Raw genomic sequence first — 19789 nt, 5'->3', positions numbered from 1 at the left:
TTTCTATCTCTTTTCAAGGCATAATTGATGATGTCATATCACTTATTTTAAATCCCATTTCTTTATTTAAAAGTTTTGACATATTTTCTTCTGCTTATTTGCTATTTATAAAATAATATTTTAAAAATCAAATCACTAAAATCTCATTTATTTGTTCTTTTATCTCTTTTAGTTTGGACCATTTCTTCATTTTAGCTTAATTTTGGTTATAGAATAAAACCGGAAACCAGATTAACTTTCTTTAAATAGATGAACAAGTGGTTCTAAAGACATTAATGGAACAAGTCATCAATTTGTTCCTTCCTATTTAAGTCAGTCACTGCCAGAGAATGTTAACTAGATATATTGAAGGCAGGAAAGTATTTTCTTTCTAATATTGATAGTAGTGATTTTCATGTCCACAATTAAACCCAATTTTGACGTTAATTTAAGATCACATTTAAGAAATACCTGCCTATAGTGACATAAATGAATATTGCTTAAAAGAATACCTATTGTATATTACAAGTTTAGTTTATGTGAAGGAAACTTCTTTTCAATTTTGAATTATATTAATCTGTATGTGTGTGTGTGTGTGTGTGTGTGCGTGCACTCAGTCTTGTTCAATTCTTTGCAACCCCATGGACTGTAGTCCACCAGGCTCCTCTGTCCATGAGATTCTCCAGGCAAGAATACTGGAGTGAGTTTCCATTTCCTCCTCTGGGGATCTTCCTGACTAGGATTGAATGTGCTTCTCCTGAGTATCCTGCATTGGTGGGCAGATTATTTACCACTGAGCCACCTGGGAAGCAGAATTATACTCATAGACTTCATCAAATTCCATTCTTGCTTTGACAAAACAAACACCACTATAAATTATGTATATTTATTTGAATTTCATATCTTTATGATTTTATATTAATATTCAAAAAATGATATATGTAAAATGTTCTTTTGTGATCATTATGATGTATTCTTGTATATTTTAGACTGTTTAAAAATGTAAAAGCATTCTTTCTTAAGGGGTAAATAATAATATTTATTAGTTTCTTAATAATTGAAATAGTTATTTATTAGATTCTTAATAGTTGAAATAGTTTTTAATAGTTGAAAGTAACTCACCTGTGAATCAATATGGGCCTGTTGCATATGGAGGATTCCTATGTTTACAAAATTCAAATTCTTCAAGGTCATTGAATAGATTTAGGTTTTCTATCTCTTACTGAGGCATAATTAATGACTTAATGATGAAGGAAATTATTTTTATGTCCTTTGAATTTTCAGATTAGCTATCTTGTTTTTGTGTATGTGTGTGTGTGTGTGTGTGTTTTCATTTCTTGATCTATTTGTCTATTATGTGGATGCCAATTTTTAAAGGCTTTTATATTTCAGCTATAGCACTAAATTAATAACTTACCTCTTATTCTTCCCCTATGTTATTAATGTTTCTTTTGGACTTCATTCTTTAATTTGCCTTTATACTTATTTTATTTTTCTTGAAAATAATGTTTGAGTGGTAAGCAAAAATGATCTCTGGTTGGATTAATGCAAAGATTAAAAAGAAGAAGAAAGAAAAGTACAAGGTAAAAATTTGAAAGTGATATTAAGTTACTTTCATAGACAATATGGAGACTTATGAAAATGATTTTCTAAAGGAAGAAACTACATAGCAAAAATTTAAGCAGAGGTAAAAGCTTCCTATGAACATGAAAATCTGTCACAAAGGCACACGGATGCTGACACCGCCAACAGGGGTGCAATTAACCCCAGTGCCAGCCCTTCTGACATTTGCTCAAGGTGTGTTCTTTTTATTTTCTAAATAAAGTACCCTTTGAATATAGTCATTCTTGAGGTTGTGACTGTTTGATTCTGAACTCATTAGGAAAAACTAACTCTATGAAAACTGAGTAGGTCTACATGTTTCAGACAAAATGAGAGAAACTCAAATTTACTATTATTACTATAGCAAGTGTTTTGAACAATTTCCTGGGAAATATGAGGTATATTGTGCTTCCCCAATGGTTCAATGGGTAAAGAATCCATCTGCAATGCAGGAGACATAGGAGACATGGGTTCGATCACTGGGTCAGGGAAGATCCCCTGGAGATGGAAATGGCAACCTGCTCCAGGATTCTTGCCTGGGAAATCCCATGAACAAAGGAGCCTGGTAGGTTACAGTCCACAGTGTCACAAAGAGTTGAACACGACTGAGTGATTAAGCATTCAAAAAAAAAAAAAAAAATGAGGTATATGAATTAAACAAACCATTTTATTTAAATTTAATTAATTTACATTTTGGCAAAGAGTGAGCATAACTACTTTGATGTCTGTTTATTGGCCAACACAACTTAAGTCTCTGCATGCACACTCTGTCATGTCTGACTATTTTTGATCCCATGAACAGTACCCTGCCAGACTCCTCTGTCCATGGGATTTTCCCAGGCAAGAATACCGCAGTGGGTTGCCATTTCCTACATCAGGGGATCTTCCTGACCCAGAGACTGAACCCATGTCTCTTGTGTCTTCTGCATTGGCAGGTGGGTTCTTTACCAGCTGAGCTACCAAGGATTCGTTTTAAATTATTAATCATTTTTGATCATTATTGATCTATGCTTCCTTATAAACTTTGTTGGTTCTAATTAATGATAAATATTTACTTAATATTCAGCTTTTCATTTCTGGTCTTTTCTTCAGGATAATCTCTTAATATTTTTAAAATGCTATCCCAGCCTTTTTTGAAATCATTCTTTCTTCATGAAGATATCTCAGACTCATTTGGGTATTTTCAGGCCCAGTTTTGGAACACATGGATGAAATGTATTTTGTTGAGTGGAAGAATGCAGACTCAGAAGACTACATATTATATTCTTCTAATCATATAGCATTCTAAAAAACCAAAACTAAGAAATGGAAAACAGAAATGTTTGTCAGTGGTCGAGGAGGTGGTGGCTGACTTATGATAAGATCCACAACATTTTTAACATAATGGAACTGTTCTGAATGGTACTAGAGTGGTGGATACGTGGCTTTATGCATTTATCAGAGCCCATAAAGTTGCACATCACAAAGGATGAGTTGCAAAGTATGTAAATAAAAAATGCATCATGGACCTGGCATCCTAGAATGTAATACAGACTGGGATAGATGAATCTAACTGAATAAAAACTTTATTACATACTCTTACTGCAGGGAATGGAGAGCAAAAGAGAACATGATCTAATTAACACTGAAAGACAGTATTTAGACTGAAAACTGTAAAGTTAAAGAGAAATGTAACCGTGATAAGTACTGTACTCTGGTTGGCACTTGTGTACTGAGGTACAGTATAACAATTCTGAATATGCTTTATGTCTATACAGGTTAACCAAGTATATAAGCGAATAGTGGATTGTGAGGTCAAATTTCTTACTGTGGGATAAGGTAAATATAGAGATATAAGAGAAAAACACTAGAATGAAATGGTACTAAAATGGAGTAGGAGACATCATTATGAACTTAGCTTTAGTTGAATATAGGTACAGATGGATAGATACAGAAATAATAATAGACATGTGTGTGTACGCATGCTTGTTGTTTTTTGTTCAGTCACTCAGTTGTGACCGACTCTTTGCGACCCCATGGACTGCAGCAAGCCAGATTTCCCTGTGCTTCACAATCTCCGGGAGCTTGCTCAAACTCACGTTACATGCATATACATCCTAGATAGTTTGGTAAAAGACTCTAGAAGCTATAATAATCCAATAGCTAAGAGCACACCTGGTACCTAGTTCTGTAGTTTTTAAATGTCATGACTCAATGAAAAGAACAAGGGATCCTTATAGAAATGGCTGACGGTAAGGCCAGATCAGGTAATGTACTCAATGAGGCTGGAGAACTTTTTAGTTCCAGAAAGCAAATAATTCTTCAAAAAGCTAAGGGAGTGGAAGTGTCAAAAGAATCCAGAAGTCAAATTGAAAGAGCTACTGATGGTCAAAGCTGTAAAAATTTTAGCAATAAATTTCATAGTGTGATACTGGATTAAAACCAATGTATAAAACAAATAAAAATGAGTCCATACTAATACAAATGAATGATTGAGCAAGTAAATCAATGGGGGAGAAGGGACAAATCCTCCTCATGGAAGAATTAAATAAAATGTAAGTAAATACTGCCCTCTCCAGGAGATGGAGCTGAAATCCATGATTGTTCATGTTAGAATGCTTAGAAAATTTGATTAAAAGGAAAGTTCCTTTATCTGAATAAGAGTATATTCAAAAATTGACAAAGATTTTATTTAATAGTTCATATTAAATCTTTCTACTTGTGAAGAGGAATGGGACACAGGAATTCTCCCCAGTGCCACAAGCAAGGAAAAAATTAAATGAATGTACAATAGAAAAGAAGGAAAAAATATTCCCTTTTAAAATAAATAACATATTGTGTACATGGGCACTCCACAACAATTGGTTGAAAATTGTTAAAGGTTTCTAGATTCAAGACCTGTACACAGAAATCATATATTTACATACATTAGTGATAAAAATAGAATCTGAAGGCTTATACGATATCCTTTATAATAACATAAAAATGTGCCCAACATAGAAAAATAAGTCTTATAAAAGACATTCAATATCTCCTCAGAACATTAACTAGTGCTGCTACTGTTGTCGCTACTGAGAGAAATTAAAAGAAAATTGAATTAACTAAAAGGCCATTATAGATACATAAAAGTGAAAGTTATAAAGATAAGTCCTAAATCTATAAATTGAATGCAATAGCAATAAAAATTACTCAGAATCTTGAGAGTTTTGGGGAGGGGGTGTTGGGAGGGTGGAGGTGTGAATTCATAAGCTTGTTTGACACTTCTGGAAACATATAGGGAAAATATCCAACACAAGCTGACAATAAAGATGGAGGCATCTACTGGATACCAAGGATAATTTTAGAGTCATAATATAAAAGAGCATATTAGTGCAAGGATAGACAAATAGAGCAATGGAATAAAATAGAAACTCAGAATCAAATGCAAACATAGTCTTTTGATGTGGAATGGTGATACCATTTCAGTGCAGTGGAGAAGATTTTCAGTAAACTGTTTATCTCTTCCTCCATGCTTTTCTCAATAATCCTTTTATAATTCTCTTAAATAATTTTATTTTTCCATGTTCTTATCTAACATATAGTTATTTCAGGAACTCTGCTAAACACAGACGTGAGAGGCTTGACTTTTACGTCTTCACAAAGAATTTTATGTTCTCCTCCTCCCTTAAGTGTAAGCATTCTGAAGATGCTGACCTTGTGCTTGTGTACTTATCAGATCCAGAAATCTGGTGTAAATAAACACAAGTACAATTTGCTTAGGGTTGATTGCAAAACTGGATATATTGAAGAAAAGCTTTCCAAATGCATCTTCACTCCCTGTGAGCAAATTAACTTCTGTTATATTTAATGGCTTACTTAACATTAATGTTTGCCTAATAATCATAAAGGTATTTAATGTTATGAATGTGCATATTTAGACCTCTTGTCCAGGTTATGTTTTTTAGAGCCTTCATTAATTTGTTTCCTAATTATTCTGTGATACCTGTTTTACTTTCTTCTTTTACCTCTTGGTTAGAAGGCAAACGCGTGTGGGAAGAGTTGCCTATGTTTCTAGCTTTTGCAGTATAATGGTTTCTCTGCTTATTGTATTCTAGATTTTATAAATTGAGTCCTGAGAATTTGGTCTTTAATATTATTCCATTTTAAATCATCATTGTTTTGCTTATAGCCCTTTCCTGTAAATATCCAACTACTTCAGATTACTTTATGCTCTTTTCATAGCAGTTTGCTTGAGAACTTCCCCCAACTCTTCTCTTAATCAGTTCCCTGATGCTCTGAAAGGATGAGGTTTCTGAAACATTGCAGTGTGGTCTGGTATTTGATTCTGTCTTGTCACAGTTTTCATTTGAAGGAATTGAACTGTGAGTTCATTTTTTTCCTCTATGTAAATCTTCATTGATCGTCTTCCAACTATTTTTCTGGTTGACCGTTTTCTCAGAAGCTTTCACTGAGAACCTGAAAAGATGATATTGTAATGTATCGAGTTCAAACTCATCACCCACTGTGTTTACACAGAGCTAGTTCACTTTTTGGTTGTAACAGATTCTGAATCTCTTAGGGAGAAGAAAACATAGGTGGAGTGGTACATAGAGTCTCTGATAGTATCTGTTTGTGAGACCAAGCTTGAGGTTAACCTCAGGAGGTGGCTGAGCAAATCAGCCATAATTATACATAAATCACCTCCCTCTTGAACCTTTCTCCCCTCCCCCAATCCACCCCTCTAGGTTACAATAGAAAGTTTTAAGAACAAAAACTTTGCATCATGTGCAACTCACAGAGTTATGAAAGGATACTGTGATGAGGAAGTATGAGAAATTGAATGTGGCTACATCATGACGCAGGAATAACCTGAAGAGCACATGAAGTCATGTCATGAAAGAGTGTAAATGCCCAGAGTTGAAAGTGTAGATGTGCTACAGTTAATGGGAAGTTTTCAAAGAGGAAAGAGATGTGATGGCATTTGTTATTTGAAGACAAATCAGGTAACACTGTACAAGACTCACTAATTTTGGAGATGTTTAAAGATATTAAAATGTCAATGACTAAAGTGTATTCATTCAATGTAAGTTTTGATAAGGAAAAATTCTATAAAGTGTATGGATTTGAGCCTTGTCTCATTTTATAAGTGCTGTAGGATAAATGTATAGCTTAGTAAACTTAGCTGCAAATTCTAACTCTAGAACATTCCAGTTGTGAGATCTTAAGCAAATTACTTCACTTCTTACTTTTCATTCAAGTAAAAGGATAATTGGAGAAGGAAATGGCAACCCACTCCAGTATTCTTGTCTGGAGAATTTTATGGACAGAGGAGCCTTGTGGGCTACAATCCATGGGATAAAAAAGAGTTGGACACAACTTGACTAACACAAAAGGGGTAATAACTAGTTTCATAAAGTTTTGCATAGTTGTAGGAAATAGTACATGTTAAGCTTCCGAAGTAAAGTTAGTGACAAAAATAGATACATAATAACTTATGCTTAAGTCTTTTAATTAAGGGCATTTCTAAAGATTAATTTCTAAGCACTCTTTTAATTCTGCATATAATCAGCAGAAGTCATTGGCCTACTTTGCTTAACAAATATTGTTATTTTTCCCCATAAATACAGTTTTAATGTCATATGTCTGGATTATTTTTGTTCCTCAATTCTCTTTACTATACAAATTTATATATACTCTGGCAACAATAGAGTGGAAGAAAACTTGAAATCACATTGAGAGAAACCTACTTCTACTTCTACTTGGGACTCAAGATAGAAATCGGCCCTCCTTGGCTTGACATAATACTCCCTGTGTATCATTATTTACCATATCTGATAGCAGTAACTTTACTCAATGTTCAATACCAAATCGGCCACCATAAGATGTTACAATAAGAAGGTTGAAGATATTAGACTCTACATCATGATTATGGCTGTGGAATGGATTTGAATGTTTATGTTGACATCTCAGTGATCTTGTTGAATAGGGAAGTTGAAGTGGCAAAAATAAATAAATCAGTTCTCAGGCTTCTGGCCTGTTAGTTTGGATGCGTTTTTAGTATTTTGTAAATGACAAATCATCTATCTCTTTATTTACTATTTTTGATCACTTTCTCCTAGCAACTATTTGAACACATAATTTAGCATTTCTTAAATTATCTTTAAAGGATACACTTTTGTGTAATCATTATTGAGAAAGGTAGGATTTCCTGAAAACCAAGGAGAGATACCTTTCAGATATCTCAATGGTAAAGAATCCACCTGTCAAGCAGGAGACACAGGAGATGCAAGTTTGATCCCTGGATCAGGATGATATTTTGGAAAAGAAAATGGCAACCCACTCCAGTACTTTTGCCTGGAAAATCCCATGGACAGAGAAGCCTGGTGGGCTATAGTCCATGGAGTCACAAAAGTGTCAGACATGACTTAAATGACTAAACACAACAAAGGAGGTATTAGGTCACATACTGCTAGTTAGGGGGAAAAAAAAAAACCCTCTAAAGTTATCTAATAGAATGAACCATGATTTATTTCATTTTCCCTATGATTCTTGCTCTCATAAAAGGCCCAATCTTGCCGAAGGCTCTTTTCCCCCCATATTCCTGCTAGACATATGTAATAACTTTCTATTTGAATGTGTTCAACTCTACTCTTAGCTTCCATTTTCAGATTCAAATATTAAAGTTTGAAGGTGTTCTGAATGAAATTTCCCTCTTCCTATGGTACATTTGATATGGTTTATTAAAATAGCACTACCTCAATAATAAGTCATCCCAAGAAGAGTAATAGAAGCTTTTAAAATATTTTATTATATTTATAATATTATAGTTTGGAAAATAAATGCTAATATTCCAAGATATTATTCCACATAAATTAATCAACAAGTGTCTGATAGCATCCTGGGCATATAAAAATAAACAAGATAAAAAAATGTTTCCTGCTCTTTAGGATTAATCCTGTGTTGTGCTCCGCTTAGTCACTCAGTTGTGTCTGACTCTTTGTGACCCTATGGACTGTAGCCCACCAGGCTCCTTCGTCCATGAGGACTCTCTAGGCAAGAATACTGGAGTGGGTTGCATCCCTCCTCCAGGGGATCTTCCCAACCCAGGGATCAAGCTGAGGTCTCCCATATTATAGGCAGATTCTTTACCATCTGAACCATCAGGGAAGCCTTTAGGTTCAGCACTGATGTCAAAAGAAAACATATGCAATTTTCATCCTCTTTAAGGAAGAGCTGGTGATCAAGAGTTAATTTCTTCCAAAGAAAAAGTGGATGAAAGGGGAAAAGAAAAATAGTCACTTTATAGAGGGTAAACCTGGCAGACACTACCTTAACCAAGTGATCAAGACTAACATCCTTGGGAATAAAGTACGTTAATGTTATATACTTACTGACATGAGGTCAGAAGAAGGAAACTTTTTCTCTGTGGTATCTTTCTTGAAAATTCATCAGCACAGTCTAAGAACAAGAAAACATCAGAAAAAAAAGTCAAATTGAGAGACATAAAAATATGACCAGTGTCCTTGAAAAGTATCAAAGTTATGAAAAATAAATATTGAGAAAATGTCACAGATTAGAAGAGACAAAGGAGACAATGACTAAAAGCAATATTTTGTTGTTGTTGTTAGACCCTGAAACCATAGGAAAAAAATACTTAGGAGTGAAATCCAATAATTTTTTTTAATTTAGTTGCCAATGTTGTGCCAATTTAAGCTCCCTAGATTTAATAAAATATTATGGTCATATATTAGTAGAAGGGGAAGCTAGGTAACATGTAAACAGGTACTAAAATCTGCATAAATTAAAAATCACTTAACTACAATGTTGGTAAGTTCTAACTTAAGTAAAAAGAAAGGTACTCTTGAGAACACATATGAAAAATATCTAGAATAGAGGTGAACAAAATATACTCTGCTAGTCAATTTCTGTTCTGACTAATTTTAGGATGGTCTGAGATCTAAGAACATTTTTAATGTTTAAAAGAATTGCAAGCAATGTAAAACAACAAAAAATATTGACAAAAGTCATACATGGTCTGCAAAACTGAAATATTTACTACTGGCCTTTTACAGCAAAATGTTGTTACAACAATAATATTGGTGGGTGTAAACAACATTTGCTGTAATTTTTGTGATATTTCTCTTCTTACCAAGTCCAACCTCACTCTGCTCACTGCACCATAGGCTGGCCAATGAATCTGAGAGACAAAATGTTGAAGCAAGAAACAAGACTTTATTTGGAAAACTAGATGACTGAGAAGATGGCAGACTAATGTCTCAAAAAGACTGTCTTGCTGGGGCCTGGATGCCAGGTTCTTTTGTGGATCAGAGATGGGGGAGGTGAGATAACAAGGTAAAAAGACCATTTAATTCTTGCAGATAGCTCCTAGAATGGCACATATAAGGTGGGGGTGGTGGTGACTGTGTTAGTTTAATTTCCTTACAGATATTTCACAGGTGGTGTGAAATGGAATATCTCCTTGTGAGCTAAACAAAGGCACATTAATTTAAGGGTCAGGCAGAGGGGGGCAGGGTTCCCTGAGGCAGGCCATTATGTATGTCTAATATAACAAAGTTGGCAAAACAAGAGTTAACATCACAGAAGGAGATTCAGTATGGAGTCAGAATTAACCTTTCCCAGTTACAGTGAGTCTTACTAGCAAGTGCTGTAATTTTTGTAATCTTTCTCTTGCTCTCTCTACACCTGATGCTCACAATTCTACTTCATAAATCAGACTCAAATTTCTTCAATTCTCTTCATCTTATGCTCATTATTTCAGAATAGCCAACATGATTTGTTAATGGAATAGTAATTTCAACTGAAAAAAATTCACAACTTAAAAGCTGAGAATTATGTTTTATTTGGTACACAAAACTGAGGACTTAAGCCCGGGATGCAACCTCTCAGCCCTGAGAGACTGCTCAGAAGAATTAAGGGAGAAGCCAGGATACATAAGGATTTTTGCAACAAAGACTAGTTTGTCAGAGCATCAAAAGATTACTGTTAATTAAAGAAAATCAGATATTTCAAGTTAAGGAATTTAGCACTTATATATGCATAGGAAGATGCAAAAGTTTAGGCTCATTGAAATCATTGTTTTGATATGACCTTAGCTATCTGGGACCTCTATCCTGTATTTTCACATCCTAAGTCTCTTCAGGATACACCACTGGGAGTTGCTGCAGAGGTTGACTACTTGATGGCAGGCATCCTATTTCTGTCCCGGGTTTCTCAGGGCGCATCACTGAGGGGGTTGTAATGTGATGACTTGATAACTGTAACATCCTTTATTTACTGATATAGCAGGCATCATTTTTTCATTGGCACTCCAAATGCCTAAATGGTCTATGGGTCTCCAGTCTAATTCCTCTTAAATTCTCTTTTCCACAGTTAAGCCAGAATGACCTGTTTTAGAAACACACAGCAGGTCATGTCACTCACCAGCTTATAGCTATCCAGTCACTTTAAATAAATTCTAAATACACTCCCATGGCACACTGGGTGTTGAGGCTCTAGTCTTTGTTTAACTCACCAGTGCTCACTCGTCCTCTGCCCATCAGGCATTCCAGTCACATGACTATTATTTCCACTCCTAGTTTTCAAAAAGACTATCATCTAATCTGCCTTCACATTTGCCTTTCTTTGACATGGAGCATCCTTGCATTTTAGTACTTTACTCTTTCATCCTGTTTATGTTCTTTTTCTTAGATTGATTCCTTCCTCCTTCGCAGTTTTTGGTTTAAAAGTTTCTCCTTCCAATTGTTCTGTCTGTGAACGGATGTGGATAGGCAGGTTTTGGAGGAAGAATTTTTGTAATTTTTGTAATCTTTTATAATCTTTTCTGGAGCATCCAGTACTGGTAACAGCCTGCATCCCAAGGTTTATATTTTTAGTTATATGGGTATTAAAGCTTCAATTGTAAAGCTAGCCAATTGTAACCAAAATTATCAATTTATAAAACCTAAGGATGTCTTGTAAGTTTAAAGAATACCTAGTCAATCTCTAATTATAGCCTGAATGTATTCTATAGACTTTTAGGCGAGAATGTCATCTTGGTCTGAAATAATTCCTCAAGTAAACAATGTTCCTTGAAGACATTGAGCTGAAAATGAAAGTGTGACATGGTGGAAAATCTAATTAGCAAAGATTTCTAATTGTTCTATTGTAAAACTCTGCAGCAGGAAAGAATTATTGAGAGTAGGCTTCCTGCTGGCTCTGCCTCTATGCGAACCCTGAAATCTGATTCCTGCAAGTAAGTAGTGGCAGCTGCTGTAGGAGGCACACTGCTGGGTTTACTGTTCTGGTTTTCCCTGCTTCAAAGTGATATTTTAGAAATAGGTAATGACTATTTCCCAGGGTACCTATTCCATGGTCTTCATTTGTTACCCTGGGCAACTGTTCCCTCCAAGCTGAAACTACCACTCAAGAATTTATTGGAAAGTGTAAAAGAATTGTCAGTAAAGTTTAACTTCACACTTTTTTTAGTTATGCTGTTCATATATTCTTTAGTGAAATGTGTTATACACAAGAAAACTCAAGATATATATTGCTTTGTAAGAAGTGTTAAAAACTATTAGTTCAAAAGAGTTTCCTAGAACTCCAACTAGACTATTAATAAACATATGTAGTTTTTAAAAATTTCTTTTGTTTTAGACTACTTTTCTAAACTATTGAGCGAAAAGCATGGTTTATTTAACTCAACCACTCAGCTGTGAAAAGCTTCACTCTTTGGCATTAAAAATAATAAACTAATTGCTAACACTCACTCTGTGACTTTTATCCAGAACATCAAAATCTAATGATATAAAGACTCAATAGGTAGGAAAAAAAAAAAAGGTGAGAATGAGCCTTTCAACCTCAAACTTTAAAAAGGAAAGCTACCACTAAAATATTTTTGATGGAAATTCGTGCATATGAAGTACTGTTTTTAAAATGTCTTTTACTAGAGATAAATAAAAACTATGAAATGTTAAATAGTTTGCCTTGATAATTCAGTTTATAAAGACTGCTCTGCAGTTGTCCTGGACTTTCACACTTCAAAACAGATTATATGTTTGCCTGTGCATGTCATTATCATCAATAACAATGATAAGATAGTGGTTTGTCCAAATGCCTATGAAATCCAGGTAGGCAGAAGACTGGATTATCTGGGGTAAAAAATGATTGTAAAACATCAAGCTTTATTATAGGAAATCTTCATATAATAATGTCTGATTCCATGAGATCAGATTAATGGCTCCACTGCAGTGAAATTACTTATTGAATTAAGATCCTGCTAGTTTGTGGTGCCATCATTCTGAACACTAATTAATATTAACACACAGCTGGATATGTACCCAGTAGAGTTCTATGATATTATTCTTAGTAAGTCAAGAATATCTCAGACCAAATCTCCCAATCTGGATTAGCTTCAATTCATTAATTATCTTTATCAAACACATTGTTGTTGCAGTTGTTTAGTTGCTAAGTATTATACAATTTTTGTGACCTCATGGACTGTAGCCTGCCAGGATCCTCTGTCCATGGGATTTCCCAGGCAAGAATACTGGAGCGAGTAGCCATTTCCTTCTCCAGGGGATCTTCCCAACCCAGGTATCAAACTTGCATCTCCTGCACTGCACGTGGATTCTTCATCATTGAACCATGAGGGAAGCCTTATCAAACATGTAGAATTTTCTAAAAGTTCCACCACTGAGAGAATAAAAAGTAGTTTGAAGAATTTCATTGTACCAGATAATTTCTATTAATATTGTTTTGTTTAAATAAAAATTTCTGGTACATTTAATCACTTGAAACCTTAAGAGTAAATAAATTGTCAACAAGAATGATGTATTTTATGACATAGGTGTAACTGGACTATTTGGAGTGTTGGTTATAAAGGAAAGAAATGCTAAGCTTAGCTTGAGAGTTCTCATAAACTTCTCTGGGAAGAGACTTTTTACATATAAAATATAACCTTGATCTGATGACCAGAAACTTTAGACAATTCAAAATGAATTGACACCTCAAAAATAAAATTCTAGTCACATAACCATGAATAACATAAAAGAGAAAATTAAATGATAATTAACTAAAATGTGTCATGTGTGCTTAGTCACTCAGTTGTGTCCGACTCTTTATGACCCTATGGACTGTAGCCCGCCAAGTTCCTCTCCATGGGGATTCTCCAGGCAAGAATACTGGAGTGGGTTGCCATGTCCTTCTCAAAATGTGTCATAAGCAAGCCCAAAAACCTTTTGCAAGATGCTATATGTTCTTCCTTCTTCCTTTCCATACATCCTTCCCTTCTTTTTTTATTTCTTAAATAATTTCTTGTTTAATTGTAAGAGATTAGAAGAGGCACACATAATCAAGGAAGAATACAAGAGTGTGACAAAAATTTAGAAAAAGCACATCAGGAAGATCTGAGCTCAAAATGAGCTGTGACTTGTGAGCATGTTGAATATAAGAAAAGTGAGACTTCAGGGAATGTTTACAGAGAAAGGCAAATGAGCAAGAGCACTCAAACTGTTTGAAGCAGGTGCTATTATTTCAAAGAGGTCAAAAAAAGAGTCTGCTTTACTATAATTTTTCTTCTATTTCCATCATCAAGTAGAAGTTCTTCAAACTTAAGAGTGGGGTAAATGTAGAAAAGAAATAATTAATCCTTAAATTGGGTATTGCACAGTTTAATGCCTATAGGCACCAGAGAGATAACAAATTAGAGAGACATGCAGAGTGTTAAAAAATGAGAATAATGTGCTACTGTTGAGAACTGGAAAGCTCATCTTTATCTAAAAGGATTCACGCTCCATTGTAAAAAATAAAAATATACTTTATTTGGAAAATGCTGCCCAACAATTCTTCCTTTTCTGCTGTCCTTTATATCAAATATCTTATAAATTCTTCTGTGGACTTCCAATTCTAGTATTGTGGTGTGAAGATGCACTGAAAAAAAATATTTCAGTACATAACACCCGTGGATACTGAATATATTATGTGTGTTTGCTAAGTTGCTTCAGTCGTGTCTGACTCTGCATGATCTTAGGGACAGTGGCCGCCAGGCTCTTCTGTCCATGGGGTTCTCCAGGCAAGAATACTGGAGTGGGTTGCCATGTCCTCCTCCAGGGGATCTTCCCCACCCAGGGATTAAGCCTGCATCTCATATGTCTCTTGCATCAGTAGCTGGGTTCTTTACCACTAGTGCCACCTGGGAATGCATTATAGCAAACATTATCTGTTTGGTTGATTGATTTTGTTCCTCTTTGGTTTTGGTTTACATGCTTCAGGTTATTCCATACTGGTCAAAAAAGTAAAAGAAACCTCAGTGGTCATAGATAAAAAGGAAACTAGAAGCCAGAAGTAAGTCAGCAGAGATTTGAAGCTACTCTGGTATCTATACAGACACTGATAACTAAGAGACTATTTTAGTGGTTGCTCAGGAAGCAGGGCACATTGTTGGACCCCCTGAAAAGAGGATAATTGGAACACCTACCGAAAAATAGAACCCATGCAGTTAAATTCTCAGTGAAAGATGGTATGAAAAATGCACTGTACTCTCAAAGGGAGATAACATTCACCTACTGTCTTGAAATGGGTATGGGTTCAAAAGGGTGTCATTTGAGAAGTAAGAAATGTTTATCTGCCCTAGCATGGGCTTTCCAGATGACTCGGCAGTACAGAATCCACCTGCAATTCAGGAGACTCAGGTTTGATCCCAGGGTCAGGAGATCTCCTGGAGAAGGAAATGGCAACCCACTCCTGTATTCTTCCTGGGGAAACCCCATGGACAGAGGAGCCTGGTGGGCATAGTTCCTGGGTCACAAAAAGTCAGACATAACTGAGCACACTTCCATATGTGCCCTAGAATAGATCTGTGATTTGCACTTATCTTCTCTGTGTAGCCATTGATACCTCTTGATAAATATTAACTTGGAAAAATACATGAAAAGTGATGCTTAGTTAAACAAATGATATGAAGTAATAGAATAAAGATGTTGGAAAAAGAGACAGATGTTTATTTGTCTGACATTGAGGCCACTGTGGGAAGAATAAACAGTTCAATAAATGCTGCTGGGGTAATCATACAAAAGGATTGAACTCTTACCTCACACCATTTAGACAGTTCAATTACAGGTGAATTAAATATTAGCAAAGACAAGGAACCATGGAACTTTTAGAATAAAACATGCAATGATATATTGAAAACTTCTGGCAAGAAAAGGATTCCTTGACACAAAGTAAATTATCCCCCCCCTTCCTCCCTAGCCTGGTCTAGCCCATTCCCCTCCTCACTGGCTCCCTGAGTCCCGGGTGGGTCTGGCTTTGGGTAGCTGGGTGCGATGGCTTGACAGATAGATGCAGGAAAGGATGGATGGAGGTATACACTGAGGGCCAAGGGCATCCACTTTAAAGGGCATTGCTCAAGGTCCACCCTGGTGGGCTGGGGCCAAGCTCAGTGTTTGCAATTGGCTGCTACCTTAAAATACAAGTCCTAAACATGCCAGATTGTGTAGATTTAGAAGATGATCTATATAAATGATAAAAATTAAGAAAAACATTTTTTTTCTGTATTGTCCACCTGGAATATGGTGGACATATGCTTCTGGTAGCTTGGGCAGTAAAGAATCTGCCTGGAATGCAGGAGACCTGGGTTCAGTTGCTGGATTGGGAAGATCCCCTGGAGAAGGGAATGGCAAACCACTCCAGTATTCTTGCTGGGAGAATTCCATGGACAGAGTATGGGATTGCAGAGTCAGACACAGCTGAGCAACAAACACGCACACATGCTTCTGGAATAATATTCACCATGGTTTTGGACAACCTTCCAAATTTAGAAGACATGCCATAAATAAGGCTGAGCATGGAAAAATTGATGGTTTTGTACAGTGGTGCTGGAGAAAACTCTTGAGAGTCCCTTGGACAGCAAGGATATCGAACCAGACTATCCTAAAGGAAATCAACCCTGAATATTCATTGAAAGGACTGATGCTGAAGCTGAAGCTCCAGTACTTTGGCCACCCGATGTGAAGGACTGACTTACTGGAAAAGACCCTGGTACTGGGAAAGACTGAACACAGGAGGAGAAGGGGATGTCAGAAGATGAAATGGTTGAATGGCATCATTGACTCAATGGACATGAATTTAAGCAAACTCCAGACGATAGTGAAGGACAGGGAAGCCTGCCATGCCACAGTCCACGGGGTCACAAAGGAGGACACCACTTAGCCACTGAACAACAGCAACAGCATATTTCCTTTTGCTCAGTAACAGTGGAAGACTCAGAGGTGGATTTTTTGGCCTTTAAAGGAAACAGAGATGATAAAGACTTCAAATGGAACTTGGACACAATATTGGAGAATACACTCAATTTGTTACACATGGAATCCAGCAAGCTAAAGGTATGGAAAGGTAGAGCCGTGGAACACCCTACATGTGGCATTCAACATCTTCTGGGAAGCAGCGGAGCAGCTATGGATACTGACTCAGAGCAACAATCAGTGTCTTCAGGATCTTGGAATTCTCTTTGTTCAGATGGAAGAGGAAAGTACTATCAACCTGGCTTTGTCTCAGAACCAAAGCTAAGATGTGAGAAATAAAGGATCCATGCAAGCGGAAATTAAATTATGAAGGAGTTGGGATTTCCCATGACAGGTGCTCCATGATAATAAGGATGACCAACACTGCAACTATTATGCTATCCCAGGGTGGAAATGTGTCATATTCCATGATGGCATCTGGCCCCAATTCAGAAATGCAGCCTAGGACTCCTTGTCCTGCTTCTAGTCAGACACAATTGATCCACTTTTCTCTGGACTCCATATTCAGCAGTGAAGTCATTGTTCAAGACCTTTAGTTCCTCTGCACCACCCAGTACAGCCTGTCCCAGTGAACAGACAAATAAACCCAGCTAATTTTTCCCCAGCAGTAGCAGCAGCAACAGATGCAGGCAAGAACCCTACAGCAACATCAGCCAGCAGCAGCCATAGGGGATCCAACTCCAGTTTACTGCCCCAAAGCAAGTTCCTGTTCCTCTAGGCTGGAGCAAGCTGCCTTCTGGAATTGTTCAGTTTCCTCCAGCCTAGAGTTCTCTGGCACAATGACTGCAAATCAAAGGTAGGAAATGCTCCCCCACCTGGCCCAATGTGACAGCAACTCCAGGCAAGACCATCTTTAACCACTGTACAGACAACTTCCCGCTCTCCTCCTCCATATACCTTTGGCAGCAGGAAGCTTCAGGAGCCCAAAGAAATTTTCCTCAGATGAACAACTCAGGCCAGTTAATAGCTCCTAAGATGAACTTGCAAGGAGGGCCCTTTAAGGCCCCAAACCCCCTGTACAGCCTCACCTCAACAACAAGTCTGCATCCTCATGCGACCCCTTTCAATAGGGATATGACTTGTAACCTCTCCAACAGTTAACCAAACTCAGCAGCATATGGGACCAAGGCCACCTCAAAATAACCAGCTTAGCCAGGAATTTCAGTGGTCTATCAGCTTACCAGGTCAGAATCCCATGGTTCAACAAGGAAACGTGTTAAATATATGCCTTCATCCTAGAAAAAAATTAAATAAATAATGATTCAAGTATTAACAGGGTTCCAAAGAATAGCAAGGAGTGATAAGTAAGACTTCCTCAGTGATCAATGCAAAGAAATAGAGGAAAACAATAGAATGGGAAAGACTAGAGATCTCTTCAAGTTAGAGATACCAAGGGACCGTTTCATGCAAAGATGGGCACAATAAAGGACAGAAATGGTATGGACCTAACAGAAGCACAAGATATTAAGAAAAGGTGGCAAGAATACACAGAAGAACTATACAAAAAAGATCTTCATGACCCAGATAACCACAATGCTATGATCACTCACCTAGAGCCAGACATCCTGGAATGCAAAGTCAAGTAGGCCTTAGGAAGTCTCACTACAAACAAAGCTAGTGGAGGTGATGGAATTCCAGTTCAGCTATTTCAAATCCTTAAAGATGATGGTGAGAAAGTGCTGAACTCAATATGCCAGAAAGTTTGGAAAACTCAGCAGTGGCCAGAGGACTGGAAAAGGTCAGTTTTCGATCTAATCTTGAAGATGGGCAATGCTAAAGAATATTCAAGCTACCACACAATTGCACTCATCTCACATGCTAGCAAAGTAATGCTCAAAATTCTCAAAATCAGGCTTCAACAGTATTTGAACTGTGAACTAACTTCCAGAAGTTCAAGCTGGGTTTAGAAAAGGCAGAGGAACCAGAGATCAAATTGCTAACATCCGTTGGATCATCAAAAAAGGAGAGTTCCAGAAAGACATCTATTTCTGCTTTATTGACTATGCCAAAGCCTTTGATTGTGTGGATCACAATAAACTGTGGAAAATTCTGAAAGAGATGGGAATAGCAGACCACCTTCCCTGCCTCCTGAGAAACCTGTATGCAGGTCAAGAAGCAACAATTAGAACTGGGACATGGAGCAACAGACTGGTTTCAAATCGGAAAAGGAGTACGTCAAGGTTGTGTTTTGTCACCCTGCTTATTTAACTTATATGCAGAGTACATCTTGAGAAACACTGGGCTGGATGAAGCACAACCTGGAATCAAGATTGCTGGGAGAAATATCAATAACCTCAGATATGCAGATGACACCACTGTTATGGGAGAAAGTTAAGAGGAACTGAAGAGCCTCTTGATGAAAGTGCAAGAGGAGAGTGAAAAAACTGGCTTAAAACTCAGCATTCTAAAAACTAAGATCATGACATACAGTCCCATCACTTCATGGCAAATAGATGGGGAAATACTGGAAACAGTGAGAGACTTTATTTTCTTGGGATCCAAATCACTGCAGATGGTGACTTTGGCCATGAAATTAAAATATGTTTGCTCCTTGGAAGAAAAGCTATGACCAACCTAGATAGCCGATTAAAAAGCAGAAGCATTACTTTGCCAACAAAGGTCCATCTTGTCAGAACTATGGTTTTTTCCAGTAGTCATGTATGGATGTAAGAGTTGGACTATAAAGTTGAGTGCTGAAGAATTGATGCCTTTGAACTGTGGTGTTGGAGAAGACTCTTGAGAGTCCCTTGGACTGCAAGGAGATGCAACCAGTCCATCTTACAGGAAATCAGTCCTGAATAGTCATTGGAAGTACTGATGCTAAAGCTGAAACTACAATATTTGGCCACCTGATGTGAAGAACTGACTCATTGGAAAATACCCTGATGCTGGGAAAGATTGAAGGCAGGAGGAGAAGGGGATGGCAGAGGCCAAGATGGTTGGATGGCATC

The 19789-nt window shown here is 36.8% G+C and overlaps 1 pseudogene; it reads left to right on the top strand.

Moving 5' to 3' along the window:
• The first annotated feature begins 1685 nt into the window (after positions 1 to 1685).
• On the top strand, positions 1686 to 18096 carry LOC122703110 (annotated as a pseudogene).
• Positions 18097 to 19789: the final 1693 nt, after the last annotated feature.

This window comes from Cervus elaphus, chromosome 11, assembly GCF_910594005.1.
Source record: "Cervus elaphus chromosome 11, mCerEla1.1, whole genome shotgun sequence".
In the NCBI taxonomy this organism is placed as follows: domain Eukaryota; kingdom Metazoa; phylum Chordata; class Mammalia; order Artiodactyla; family Cervidae; genus Cervus; species Cervus elaphus.
This window is presented reverse-complemented; position numbering and strand designations above follow the sequence as displayed.